At 41.7% G+C, this 13,519-nt stretch overlaps 1 protein-coding gene across 3 annotated transcripts in view; it reads right to left on the reverse strand.

The window, feature by feature from the left end:
- JADE3 (jade family PHD finger 3) overlaps positions 1–13,519 on the reverse strand; it is a 98,276-nt gene that overhangs the window by 83,491 nt on the left and 1,266 nt on the right. Inside the window, exon 2 of one of the 3 annotated variants that reach the window (XM_006017047.3) lies at positions 11,270–11,421. The gene's annotated coding sequence lies outside the window, so the exon portion shown is untranslated. Of the gene's footprint in view, positions 1–5,289; positions 5,335–11,269; positions 11,503–13,519 lie in introns of those variants that run through there. The other 2 variants (XM_014527375.2, XM_006017048.3) reach the window with 2 other exon arrangements.

The raw sequence follows: 13,519 nt of genomic DNA on the forward strand, positions 1-13,519 counted from the left end.
GGGGAGGGCTGGTAGAAAAGGGACTATGTAAATATAACTATACAGTACTAAGATATGGCCAAGCCCCACTCCAACAGGTTGTGCCTCTGCCACTTGTCTTTAGACTGTAAAGAAGAACCACATTTTCCTTTCAGTTCTGAAAGCATCTGGCAAACTGGCAATGCAATTAGTAAACACCATAATTTTAAATTTCATACCTTTGCATATAAAGCCATAAAAACAAAAGGTTTCTGTAACCAATATATAAGTAAAGACCTCTACAACAGGAGCATTTCAAATAACGATTTAAATAAAACAGGTGCATCATCCTTTTATCCCAGCAGCAAAGATCGCTGCCAAGATGAAAGCTCAGCAACTTGTGTCTGGGACTTGATGAGTACAAGATCTTAAACAATCCCATTTAGCTACCAGTTCTGATTTAAGACTAATACAATATGCCAGAGAGATTCTTTTCTTCCTGGTCTCCTTTCTTTAGGGCAACTAGGCACTAAGCCACAGACAGGTACATCACCATCAGCTTGCTTTACACTTTTACAGCACAGGCCATCCATATCAACAGCTAATCAGCATTCAAATGGATGAGAACAGATGACCCCATGGACTTCAGTCAGACCAGGATTCTGGCAAAGCAGTGGATCTGCCAATTTTGCTAGCTGCAGAAGCCTAAAAGACACCAGTGAGCTTTCTTTGTTTCAGGCCTCCCAACTTCACTGTGCCTCAGACAAAATGCAACACTGCTTCCTAGACTGAGTTATGGTACAAGAGGGCCTTTGTTTTAAGATGCCCTCTGTGAAGAAAGCTCATTTAACAAGAGTAAATTGTGACTTTTATTAAAATGGTCTTAAACAAAAATAAATGTGGGGGCCTTCATGGTGTCCTCCTACTCCCAAAGAATATATCAAAAAAGGTTATAAGACCATGATATATAAAGCAGATATCTTAAAGCATTCAAATTCCACCGCAGTCCAACAATGTCTATTTCCATTTCTGCTTTAACCCTTGAAATCAAGCCTGTGAGAACCTCAAGATAGAGGTACACACATCAGCCTTCAGACAACCATCAATCTTTAGAACTATCATATATCTATATCTATATAGAGAGATAGATAGAGAGAGAGAGAGAGAGAGAGCGCGCGCCCATAATAATGCAAGGAATATTTATATGAACCTCAGGAACTCAGTATGATGATGAAAAGGTTATTTGTGCTTAACCAGGAGCCACAAAGAAGAAGAATTATGTAACTCAGTGGGGGTCAACCTTTTCGGCAGGTGGGCCACAAATTAGCCCTGCTCTCCCTGCCCGATCTGCTGCTGCGCTACCTGTCCCCTCCTGTGCCACCCTGATGTAACTAACGAAGTGACAACATGAAAGTATTGTACCAAATCGTACATGCCATTATAGTATATACCAAGGTCTAAAAACTCCAGATTTCTGAAAAACAAAGCACATGGAAGTGAAAAATTTATTTTGAAGTGAGTAGACAAAAAGGCCCCATGTAAACCCACTCCTTGTGCACATTATGCCACATCTGCTTGCTTCAGTCAAAAAGTTCTCACTGTTTTGCTCCTGACGGCCCTGCAAAAGCTAGCAGAGCTGGATTCCACTCTCTTGTGTATTAGTACCACCATTACATTTCCCATTCTAATCAGGTATGCCTATGCAAGCCAATTAAAGAAAATGAGGTTGCACAGATGTCACTGAGGTCATTATTGAGTCCATCAGGATGGCAGTCATACCCCTAAGGGGAGAACTCAAGAAACTTTGTTACAGGTATGGCAGATAATGCTTGATAAAGAAAAAGTTTGGCTTTCACACATGGAAGGTTGGCTTTTTCCACACTAAAAGGTGTTTGCCAGTATAGCTAAGGTGATTTAACAATCTCCAATACAGGCAAACACTGAATTTGTGTAAGCTGGTCTTAACAGCTTAAGCTTGTTTCTCCTCCTGCCTGTCTTAGAACAAGAAAAAAATTCCTGTAAAATGAAAAATTGTGTGAACAAACTTATCTGAAGCTATTTTTGACAATTTTGAATGTAAACAGATTCAAGTTCATACTGTTCCATTCAGCTTTTATTTTTTCTTTTAATAGTTAATAATCATTCAAGGCCAGACATAACAGTTAAGGCAGGTCAAAAATTGATAGAAGTTGACAATTCAACAAGAAGGCCAGTTACATAGGACATGCAGATACAGACATACATGTCTGTGTGTGGACATATACCCCAAAAAAGTTTTACACAACTATGAAAGTAAAGCATGACAAATATTGTCTGTCAGTGGTATAGAAGCAGAAGTAGGATCCTCATCTAAACAACAAATATAGCACACCTTTCACTTAATAACAAATTCTCTTTTCTAAGCCTACTAACATTTTTCAGTGAATGGCACTGCATGCACCCCTGCCTCTTTCGCCCCCACTGGCCATATGCCTTCCAGGAAAAGATACAAAAGGCAGGGGAGTTCTTCTAGGTATGCTAAAACATTTGCATACATCTTATTAAAAAAAGGAACGGGTATATTTCCAAGACTATTTCCAGGCTAATTACCCCATCTTGCAGGTCATGTTTGGTCCAGAAAATTTACATGGTAGCCAAAAAGATTTTTGATATTTCCAAAAATGGAATTTGCTAATAATTTGAAAAAAAAATATATTTAAACATTCAGTAGGAAAGTATAGATATTGCATAGGAAAGACAAGTGTCACAGGCAGGGCTGGAAAAGTAAATACAAAATAAGAGCCAACAAATTCAAACTGGCTTTTGCTTTTAAATATTCTCACATTTCCTTTATTCTATTATTACCTACTCCCACGTCAAGATTATAAGTGGTCCACTTGACTTCTGATGTGCAGGAAGATGATGAGAACGAGAACTGATTTGAGAAAAAATAAATAAATAAATAAATAAATAAAATCTACTAATAATGAACTAGTGCCTTTGAAAGCAGTTTAGATGCCCATGCATTCTGAATAATGCTCAAATATCTTGAGCTCAGATGTCCTCTTCCATGATTTTATTTCCACAATGTTCTGCCATTTTTATGCAGATGATGCCAACAAAAAGATGTAGGACAGAAACACAGATATCACTTGAAGAGAAGAAAAGAACTAAGGACTGAGGGGTGCCAAAAACATGGCCCACATGCTAGATCTAGCCCATAAAGCCAGTTTGCCTGACCTGCTGGGCACAGGAAACACCGGGGGGGGAGGAGAGAAGAGAAGGACAGCAGAGCACATGCCCCCCCAGATTTCTGCACTAATAGTGGGGTGCAGGGCTGCACTGCAGCAAGGCCAGAGCCCGTGCTTGGCAGCAACAAGGGGGGCAGCACAGGGTTGTACCCCTCCCACTTGCAGCACCACACTACTCAGCTACTGAAGTGGGCAGGCTGGTGGGGGGGCCAAATGTGGTCAGGGGTAGACAGTTTGCTGCAGAATCAGGGGCCACTGGGTCCACATGAACATGGCCCTCAGCAGCACGGGTCAAGCAAAGACTGTGCTAAACAGCTTTTCCCATCTAGCAGCCACTTGCCTTAGTATTGCTGTCCCTGCTGATCCTGTACCCTGTGCCAGATCCAACCCAAAAAGGAGCCAGTGGTCTGTGTCCAGTCTGCAGCATGGGACAAATTCAACACCCCTGGACGAATCCAAGTACATTTTAACCTCTTCTTCTGGCACAGATGCAACTGATCACCTCTGCATTTGTCAACAGTCGTGCTGGCTAGAAAACAGAAGTGTTCCATGGCTTCTCTGAACAGTTTTATTTAATCTGTGCGTGGGTCCTGTCTGTGTAAACTAGAGCCATCCAGATTTCTACTGACTGCAGGATGCAGGAGAAACGTCATCAGCATGCAATCCTTGTAGTCTTTCTGACACCTCATTCAATTGCCACTCAGTAAAGTCTCTTATTTAAAATGTTGCCTTTTGATCCAAGTCATCTTTACACTTGGGACAAAATTTAAGCACTTATTATAGTGGGAAAAAGAAAAAAAAAATACCTCTCAAGAGCATGAATCCTCCCTCCCCTCGAAGTCAGTCAGCTGTGACCTGCATAGTTTCACAGATTTCATAGGTTTCATAGACATTAGGGCTGGAAAGGACCTTGAAGATCAAGTCCAGCCCCCTGTCCCGGGGCAGGAAGTCAGCTAGGGTCGAAGGATCCCAGCAAGATAAACATCCAAACATTTCTTGAAAGAGTCCAGAGTAGGTGCCTGGAGGGAGTTTATTCCAGGTCTTAGGGGCTCGGATCATAAAGACATTTTTTCTTATGTCTAGCCTAAAACGGTCTTGTAGGAGTTTATGACAGTTGGTCCTTGTTTTTTCTTGGGGAGCTCTGGTGAACAGACATTCCCCCAGATCCTGATGTACACCCCTTATGTACTTATATAAGCAGCCACCAGGTCCCCCCTGAGCCTGTGTTTTTCCAGACTGAAGAGTCCCATGGCTCTCAGCCTCTCTTCTTAAGGCCTATTCTCTTCCTCTCTGATCATGCGTGTGGCTCTCCTCTGGACTCTCTCAAGCTTCTGGACATCCTTCTTGAATTGCGGAGGCCAGAATTGGATGCAGTACTCCAGCTGCGGCCTCACCAAGGCCGAGTACAGCGGGAGTATGACATCCTGAGATTTACTTGAGAAGCATCTATGGATGCAAGCTAGAGTTTTGCTTGCTTTACCAGCTGCGACATCACATTGGTGGCTCGTGTTCATCTTGTGGTCAATCATGACCCCCAAGTCTCTTTCAGCCGTGGTAGCAAGCATAGCGCTGCCGAGCCTATACATAAGCTGAGGGTTTCCCCCCCCGCTCCCCCAAGGTGTAATATCTTAAATTTATCAGTATTGAACATCATCAGGTCTGTATCCGCCCACTTAGTAAGTTTATCCAAGTCAGCCTGGATCACTAGCCTGTCTGCAGGTGTGAACGCTATTCCCCAAAGTTTAGTGTCATCAGCAAACTTGGCCAGCGTGCTTCTGACACCAATGTCCACATCGTTGACAAAGATGTTAAAGGGAACTGGTCCAAGGACAGAGCCTTGGGGGACGCCACTGGTCATGGCACACCATAATGATTCACTACCATCAACCACTACTCTCTCAATCCGACCTCAGAGCCAGTTTCCCAGCCATCCGACTGGTGTAGCCAAGGCCACAGTTGGCCAAATTTTCCACGAGGAGGTCATGGGACACCAGATCAAAGGCTTATTTAAAGTCCAGATATATGATGACAATCTCTTTTCCCTTGTCCAGGTGATATGTCACCTGGTCATAGGAGATGAGATTGGTCAGGCAAGACCTACCTGTGACAAACCCGTGCTGGCTATCCCTCGGGATGCTGCCCTCAGCCCACTTATCCAGAAGTGGCTCCTTGATAATTTTCTCCAGAATCTTACTAAGGATTGAGGTCAAGATGATTGGCCTATAATTCCCAGGATCTGCTTTCTGCCCTTTCTTGAAGGGCAGAAGTTGTGGAAACAGAAACAAAAAAAAAAACAATTAAATCAATCAATCTACATTTTTTTAGGGATATTAGATTTTGCTTCCTCAGGTTTTAAGCAATCACACTGATGACCAATATGTCAGAATCTGAGGATGATTTCACCCTATGAATTCTTGTCTCTCTTTTATTTTCATTGTCCAAGCATATTAAAAAGCTAACCAAAAAGCAAAAGCAAAGTATTTTCAACAACTTGGACACAATATTCTAGCACTTCCCCCCACAAGACTGAACAGCATTAAACCAGTACATATTTTCCAATGTACGGATCCTTGAAGCCATTATCAGATCATCCATCGCTTAATGGTTAGACATTATCACTGACATTGACTTTTTAGTACTTTCCTTTCCATTTTCTTCATTTTTCAGCATTTAGTTCTGAATCTGCAAGTTCAAATCTGTCATGCAAGGCAAAGTGCTTCACTTGTTTCCCCAAGATTTCTCATTTCATGCAACATTGAAAAGGATTATACTGTTATCATAAAATAAGATTGCAACTTCATTATCAAATTCAAACCTCTGCCTTTCAGTTGTTTAAATGACAATCAATTTGATTTTTGTCATTTCTGAGTGCACAGCAAATACAAGGTGCTCTTGAATGAAGCTGATATTGCATGGCTGATGGAACCCCCAAACAAGAGCTTTAACAAAGCAGCAATGACTAAAGCATCAATATTTTCTTACTTATGAGATCAAGTCCTGACTTATGCTGTGTCCAAGATGAAATCGATTCATGAAGAATCCAGAAAAATGGGCCCTTTCTTCCTTTTACTGACAACTCCTGATTATTTGACAACTCCTGATGATGTTTATGTTTTACAAGAGAATAATCATTCATTTCCATTATTTCCTTCTACAGTATTCTACCACAGTTACAGGAAAGGAATCTCTTTCCACGCACCCATGGGGAGCACTCTTTCCTGCCTATGCAGGGGGTCGGACTCGATGATCTATTGAGGTCCCTTCCGACCCTAACATCTATGAATCTATGAATTTCTCCCTTCCTTGATGCAGCACACATGGATGATCTCCTATATTCAATGATTTCCCTTATTCTGTCTTCGACCCTCCTTCTCAACGTACAGTTCCAATGCCTTTCTTGTGTTGCTTAAAGCTTTCCTAAGCAAAGTGAGTGAAAACTCAGTCTATCAAAGTACACAGAATAGTACACAAGACGAGTGAATTTTTAAGCCCAAATGCAGATAGGATTAACTCCATAATATGGCACCATTATGAACAATGAATCCAAGTAGAAGCAATTTGATAGTAAGGTATGCAAATCAATGCTAGAAGGATATCAAAAATAAGAAACACGGCTGCTTAAAAGCGGAACAATGAAGAAAAGCCACAAATGATCCTACTGGGGACTTGTAATGTTTATACTTGCCAAAGCAGATAACTTTCAAATATGGCCATTTCAAATCTCAAAGAAGAGGTATAAAGCAACCAAAATATATTTTTTTAATTCTGCTGCATAAAGTAAGTGGTGCAGGCATCAAATATTTGGTGCAATAGAATAATAAAAGTTGTTCTCAAAACCCTAATGCTATTTATATACCATTTACTAGGCTAGTGATTCTCAGCCAAGGTGCCCCGAGATCCTTTCAAGGATGCCGTGGGGCACCACACAATGTAGCACTGTTAAGTTTTAAAAACATGATTCACAAGATAAAACCACATATTTCAAATAGAAATCCATATCTGTGGTCTTTCTGAATTCTTTGCAACAGAAAAACTGCTCTATTTTTTCTGTAGTCAAAAAAAAAAAAAAAAAAAAAAAGTGAAAACTAAGTGTGGACATTTTCCAAGGGGTGCCTTGAGTCTATCCAGGGCTTCAAGTCCATTCAGGGGTGCCTTCAGTCTCAAAAAGGTTGATAACCACTGTACTACACTTACCTCCCAAGTTGGCAGAATCATTTAAAAAAAAAAAAAAAGTGTGCAGATATTTTAATGAATAATTCTAGGTGGTGTGCATGAACTGGTAGGGCCTCATATTAAGTAAGTAAATTTAGCACTATAGGCCTTTACTTTGGCCGTCTCCACTATTTTCAATGGAAGTGACCTGGACATTTCATTATTTTTTTTATGTAGTCAAATAAAAAACAAAGGAAAAGTAAGAGCTAGCATTTTCAATGGGGTGCCTCGAGTCTAATGAGGTTGAGAACCAGTGGCAAAGTTCTTTCCAACAGGTAGTATGGAAGTGATCTGGACATGAAAGAAAGAGATTTGAAATGGCCATATTTGAAAGTTTTGGTCTTTCTGGGTCAGCATGTTGTTGACACTGTTTTCCTATCTAAAATATGAGCTTATCTTGTGACTGATGCTTGAACACCTAACAGTGCTAATAGTATGGTACCCCTTTTGAGACTCACTGAGCTATGCAGTAGGTTCCACACATTTCATTATTTTTTGCAAACAACTATTAACCTGAAAGTTGTTAAAAAAGCACTATACATCATTTTCACATTTAACACAATTACAGCCCAATCCTGAAGATAAAACAATGCCGCATAATCAACCCTATACTATATACAAGAAAAGACTGAACAATTCATAGCCAAGCTATTTAGTGAGACCTCTTCCTTCAGCTATTTGGAAACTATTCTAAAACATCTGAATTCATGAAAAATGCCCCAGAAAAGAACCAAGTTTGTCACCCTTACTAATCAGCAATCTGAAACCAATGCTTCTGTTGAGATCTTTAGTTATCTGTATAATCTTACCCAATTCCCTCCCTCTGGAGGTTTTAGAGACAGGCATAAACATGTTGTCAACCAGTTAGACATGTCTATAAAGGAGGTTGCAGCTCTAATTAAAATGTAAGAGCATATTAAGAGCATCATATGCACAATTCAGTCTCCAGTTTGATAATCAATCAGAGTACTGCATTACACAGCTGAAATGACAAACAGGGGACTTAAGAATGAAAGCACTACAAAGTTTTCAAAGTTTAACAAGCCCCAACAAGAGCAGCAATATTTCATCTGGGAGCACACTGTAATAAGTTGAACTAAGTCATAAATTTATCCTCCTAAATTATGCCGATACTCTGAACAGGACAATTGAACCCCCAGTCTAAGCTGCACAACCTATTGAATAGACCAAGTTCCCTCCCATTTCCTATATCAAACGAATGCCTTAAAGATACCTCTAAAATGCAGGAGCTTTCAGCATGCCAAAGATCGTGTCCCAATGCTGTTACAATCCCCAAATTGTCAGGTCTCCTACAAACTGAAATAAGATCTACGAAATACTGTAAGCTCAACAGCTCTCTAGGGAGGAGAGGCTTGAAAGAGAAGTGAAATATGGAAGAGTGAACAGCCTAGGGAAAAAGGGAGTTGGTTAGTAATTATACAAACATAAGAGGGAAAAAAGGCAACAGCAGGGTTTGACCTCTCTCCATACAAATCAGCACCTGACTATCACTACACATTTAAGCTACCTTGCCAGCTGCTCACTGAATAGTAAAAGTGATTTCAAATACCAATAAAATATAGTATATTATTTCCAAACACATTTATTTGGGGTTTGAGGAGGCATTTTAACAAAAAGCAAAGTTGTTTTAGATTCACATTAGTATAACTTGAGAGAATAAATTTAACAGCAGACCAAGAATTTTTAAAAACCAAGAGCCAAAGGCTAGGCTCTTCAGATCTGTATTTAAGACGCCCAAATAATCTGACAGATTTTTAAGAATGCCAAATACTGAGCAACTTGCGTCAACTTCTTGGAGCCTTGTTCCTGCCTGACCAAACCTCTACCACTATTCAGGATGTAACATTCTGAAGATGCAAATAGCACCTGCTGACTTCCTTAAACTGACACATCCTCAAAAAGTTGTTGTTAATTTCTATTTTAAAGAATCAATGCTCAAAATTTGATTTCGTTCTCCAAATATGTAAGGCTTCAAGTGTTAAAACTTTTCAATATTGAGAAAGCAAGGAGAAGAGACAGGCATTAGGGGTGTGCAAAAAGGGCCGTATTCAATTCAGATTCAGCCCAAATCAGGGGCAGCGATTCGATTCGTTGATTCAGATCACTGTCCCGATTCAATTCAGCAGAATCCAAATCTGAAGATTCAATGCTGATTTGGTGAATCAGTGATTTGGCCATAGACACAGCTTTAAATGTTTTTTCTACATACCTCGAGGTACCAGGCGTGGCTCATGAATGCTGAGATGGTGGGGCAGATGGAGTGTCCCACAGGAGCACAGGGGATGAACCCAGAAGTGGACCAAAAGTACTTCCACGCTACCCCGGCTAGGCAATGGGCCGCAGGGGGACCCCAGGTGCCCCCTGACCCAGGAGGTACCAGTCGCCAAGCTGGGAGGGGGGCACGGGACCAGTGCACTCCCCGGCAGACCCAGAAGTAGACCGGAAGTGCTTCCAGTCTACTTCCAGGTCTGCCGCCGAGCATGCTGGGGACCCCCCGCACTCCAGTGGAATACTCCATCCATCCCACCATATCAGTATTCATGAGCCACCTCAGACCCTGAGGTATGTAGAAAAAACATTTTAAGCTGTGTCTATGTCTGAATCATCGAATCTTCCCGAATCTCTCCAAATCAATTCAGAGAGTTCCAATTTGATTTGGCGAGATTAAAGGGACTCCTGATTCGGTGGCCGAATCTGCGAATTGAATCGAATCAGGCCGAATCTCCACCGAATCGGCAACTGAAGCTTTGCACAGCCCTAATACATAGACTATTTTTTTAAAACCCAAATTCAAAATGTGCTTGTTTTAAAAAAAATAATTTGTCGTCATCAGAACACTTTAAAATTCCATCATCTCTCACACCTCCACCCCTCCTTGGGACATCTACTATCATACCAATGGGGAATTAAGAACAGCACTTAACTTGTAGGAAAATGTGACTGCAAAAACCCTAACATTAGGTAGAGCACTCCAGAGCCAAAGTATTAACAAAACAGGCCTTAAAAGTAGTTTTAAAGTGAAGGCTGCTCAACTGGTGGCCCATGGGCTGCATGCATTGCTCCAGCTGCAATAGTAGCTATGATCTCCCAGCTTCCACTCCCTCCTCTGGTTTCCTCTCCCTGTCCCTGCACAAGGAAGTAGTGTGGTGTGGTGCAGTACAGCCTGCAGTGCCAAGGGAGACGGTTGAGCAGGACACCCATGCAACATGGTGCAGCGGGGGAGCTGAGGATGAGGCCGGGATGGCCACACACATGGTGCTGCAGGGAGGGGAACCCAGCAGCATGCAGCACAGGGGCAGCAGCTCACATTGGTGCAGCCCATAAGGCATGAAGCGCCTGAACTCTTCGAAGTTGGCCAACCCTATTTGGAAAGGTCTAATAAACTATACCTTTAATAACAAGGACATGAAGGCACCCCAACTCCTGCATTTCTCAATATAGCTTTTTTTCTACGTATCCAATCTTCTAAGGTCCAATCTGCACAGGGAGTGCATGACTACACTGGTGTCCCCAACCAAAGTCCCAGCGACTTCAACAGCAACTCTCAGAAACACTTAACTCACACTCTCCACTGCCTGTTGCAAGCTCTTTGTGATAGGCTGTGTCCAGCATGTCACTGTAGCTGTTAAAGAAAATTCCAGATAATACGCTATTCGAAAAAAGCCAAAAGTCATTTGTAAAATTCTGAAACCAAAAAGTATATGACCTTATTTAAAACAAAAATAGAATTTAACAGTAAAGAACACAGCCTCGGGGAGCCCAAAAAATCAGACACGCAAGCTTCCTGGCTTCCCAGCTAAGTGACCGAGTTCACAAGAAACAGACAGAAAGACAACAAAGGGCTTCACCTCAAGTCTGCGTCAAGGTCCTCTAGTCCACAAAGGATTCCACCGATTTCAAAGGGTCCCCATTGGGCATAAGGGGCCTTGCCAGTAGATCCCACTGCAGGAATTCAAGTATCAGCTCTTTTGAAAATCTTTGCTTCAAGTGTTTGTTCCTTCTGGAATGAGTAATACAACAGTCTGGACAGCTGTTTTCCCAATCATCAGAATCTTGGGGAAGTAATTTTTCTAAGAATAACCTAAAATAGAAAGTATAAGGAGCAACAGTAACAAGTATTGCCATATTTTACTGCAAATAAAACCTGAAAGGTGTTTGTTTCCCTACTTCTTCTTCAGAGGGGTTTCTTTTGTACCTTAATGTTGCCTTCAAATACAAGGCATGGTAATACCTGGTCTAACAGCTGGAACTTAGTGTAAAATGATCATAAATCTTAACGATAGCAAACAGTTTAATAGCTCATTTCAAAAACATTTTGCTGCTGGAGCATATTTTAACTGACACTTAGATTTTTTAAATTTATGTTAATTTAAAGAAAACATTTCAGCTTTCCCTCACCTTTTGATTATATTTAAAGGGAATCCGAGGCAGGCCCAAGAACTCCCCTCCCATTCCTATACATGCGCATGCTGCCTCCTGCATTTTCAGCTTCAACTCTACCACTGTCAAGATACCTCGGTATATAGGGGATTACTAGATTCAATGAAGCTCTACCCTGCGTCACAAAAGGCCTTGTGTACCCATATGATGCAAGCAGCATAGTGGATCAACAAAAGGGTAAATTTGGCCACGTGCAAAAACAATGCCAAATACACAAAGAAAACCTAAGAAAACAGTTCCCCAATCTTTCAACCCATATATCCAATTGCTTAGCCTAGTAATGTTTAGGAATAAATTTAAAGATGATGCTCGTCTCCTTCCACCAGGAGTTTTAAATAGCGTTCTGGGTCACTTTTTCTCACCACCAAAAATCCTTCAGGCACAAGAAAGTTTTGTTTGGTTTTCTAAAGCAGTGGCCACATTTACTCTTCCACAGCTCGACCTAATTTGATCATTCCAATCCAGGCAGCCATATAGGAACTTTCTTCTACAGGTCATCATGCAACAGAATTACACAACGAGCATTACTTGCATTACAGGAGCAGCCACTGGTTGTACCGTGTGAGTATAGAGGCAAACTAAAACAAAAACCTCAATTAACAGTGACACAATACAGAGGACAGGGAAAGGTGCTGCCTGGAAGGTGAGAGAATGGAAGGAATCGTGGCCTTCTAGCTGCTAATCCCAACATGAGGGATTTTCATTAATAGATCACAAGAGGCAGTTTATACACATAAGAAATGTCATTTCCTGGTCATATCATACGTTCAGGGGACAGCAGGTGCTGGCTGGGGTGCTCTGCTTGGTGTCCCCTCCCCTTGTCAACAAAATGGAAAACATCAACATGCTCCTTTGTATTCATGGTGCAACCCCACCTTGAATATGGTGCCTAGCTCTGGTCCTCACCCCCCAAAAATACAGAAGAACTAGAGAAGGCACAGAGAAGGGCAACAACGATGATTAGGGGCATGGAGGAACTAAAGGCGGCAGACTAAAGAGGCTAGGCCTATTCAATTGAAAAAAAAAAAAAAGTGATGCTTGAGCGGGGACATAAGGGCTTAGAAAACACAAAATGGCAAAGAAAGTAAATAGGGATTTACTATTCTACTACCTCTCGCAATACAAGAACTGGGGGGTCACAAAATTAAACTAGGAGGGAGTGAGTTTAAAACTAACAAAAGGCAATTCTCCCCCCCCCCCCCCCCGTGTAATAGAAAGTGTGGAACTCCTTGCCACCAGATATTGTGCAAGTTGAGTGTTTAACCAGAACCAGAAAGGGACTGGACACATTTTTGGAAGAAAAGGGGCATCAGAAGCTACTGAGCATAGAAGCAATGGATACAGCCTCTGAATTAGAGCTTCCTAGGCCTGAAATGCTGGAGGCTGCAAGTGGGGAGAGGAAGAGTGGAAAAAAGCCCTGGTCATTCCTAGCTCACTCTCCCTTTCAGCATCTACCCTCTGCCCTCGTGACACAGGACACTGGGCCAGGCAGCCCTGTAGTCTGACCCACAAAGTGGCACTTCTTATGTTCTTAACCCGTGACCCCCACTCTCTCCCCCATTTATTTTATTTGCCCCCTGTATTTCGTTGGTGTCTTCAGCCACCTCCCTGATTAAGTGGGGGACTTGTAATTTTTCCACGTGGCTATCAACCCGCTA

This window comes from Alligator sinensis, unplaced genomic scaffold (assembly GCF_000455745.1).
Source record: "Alligator sinensis unplaced genomic scaffold, ASM45574v1 scaffold144_2, whole genome shotgun sequence".
Classification (NCBI taxonomy): domain Eukaryota; kingdom Metazoa; phylum Chordata; order Crocodylia; family Alligatoridae; genus Alligator; species Alligator sinensis.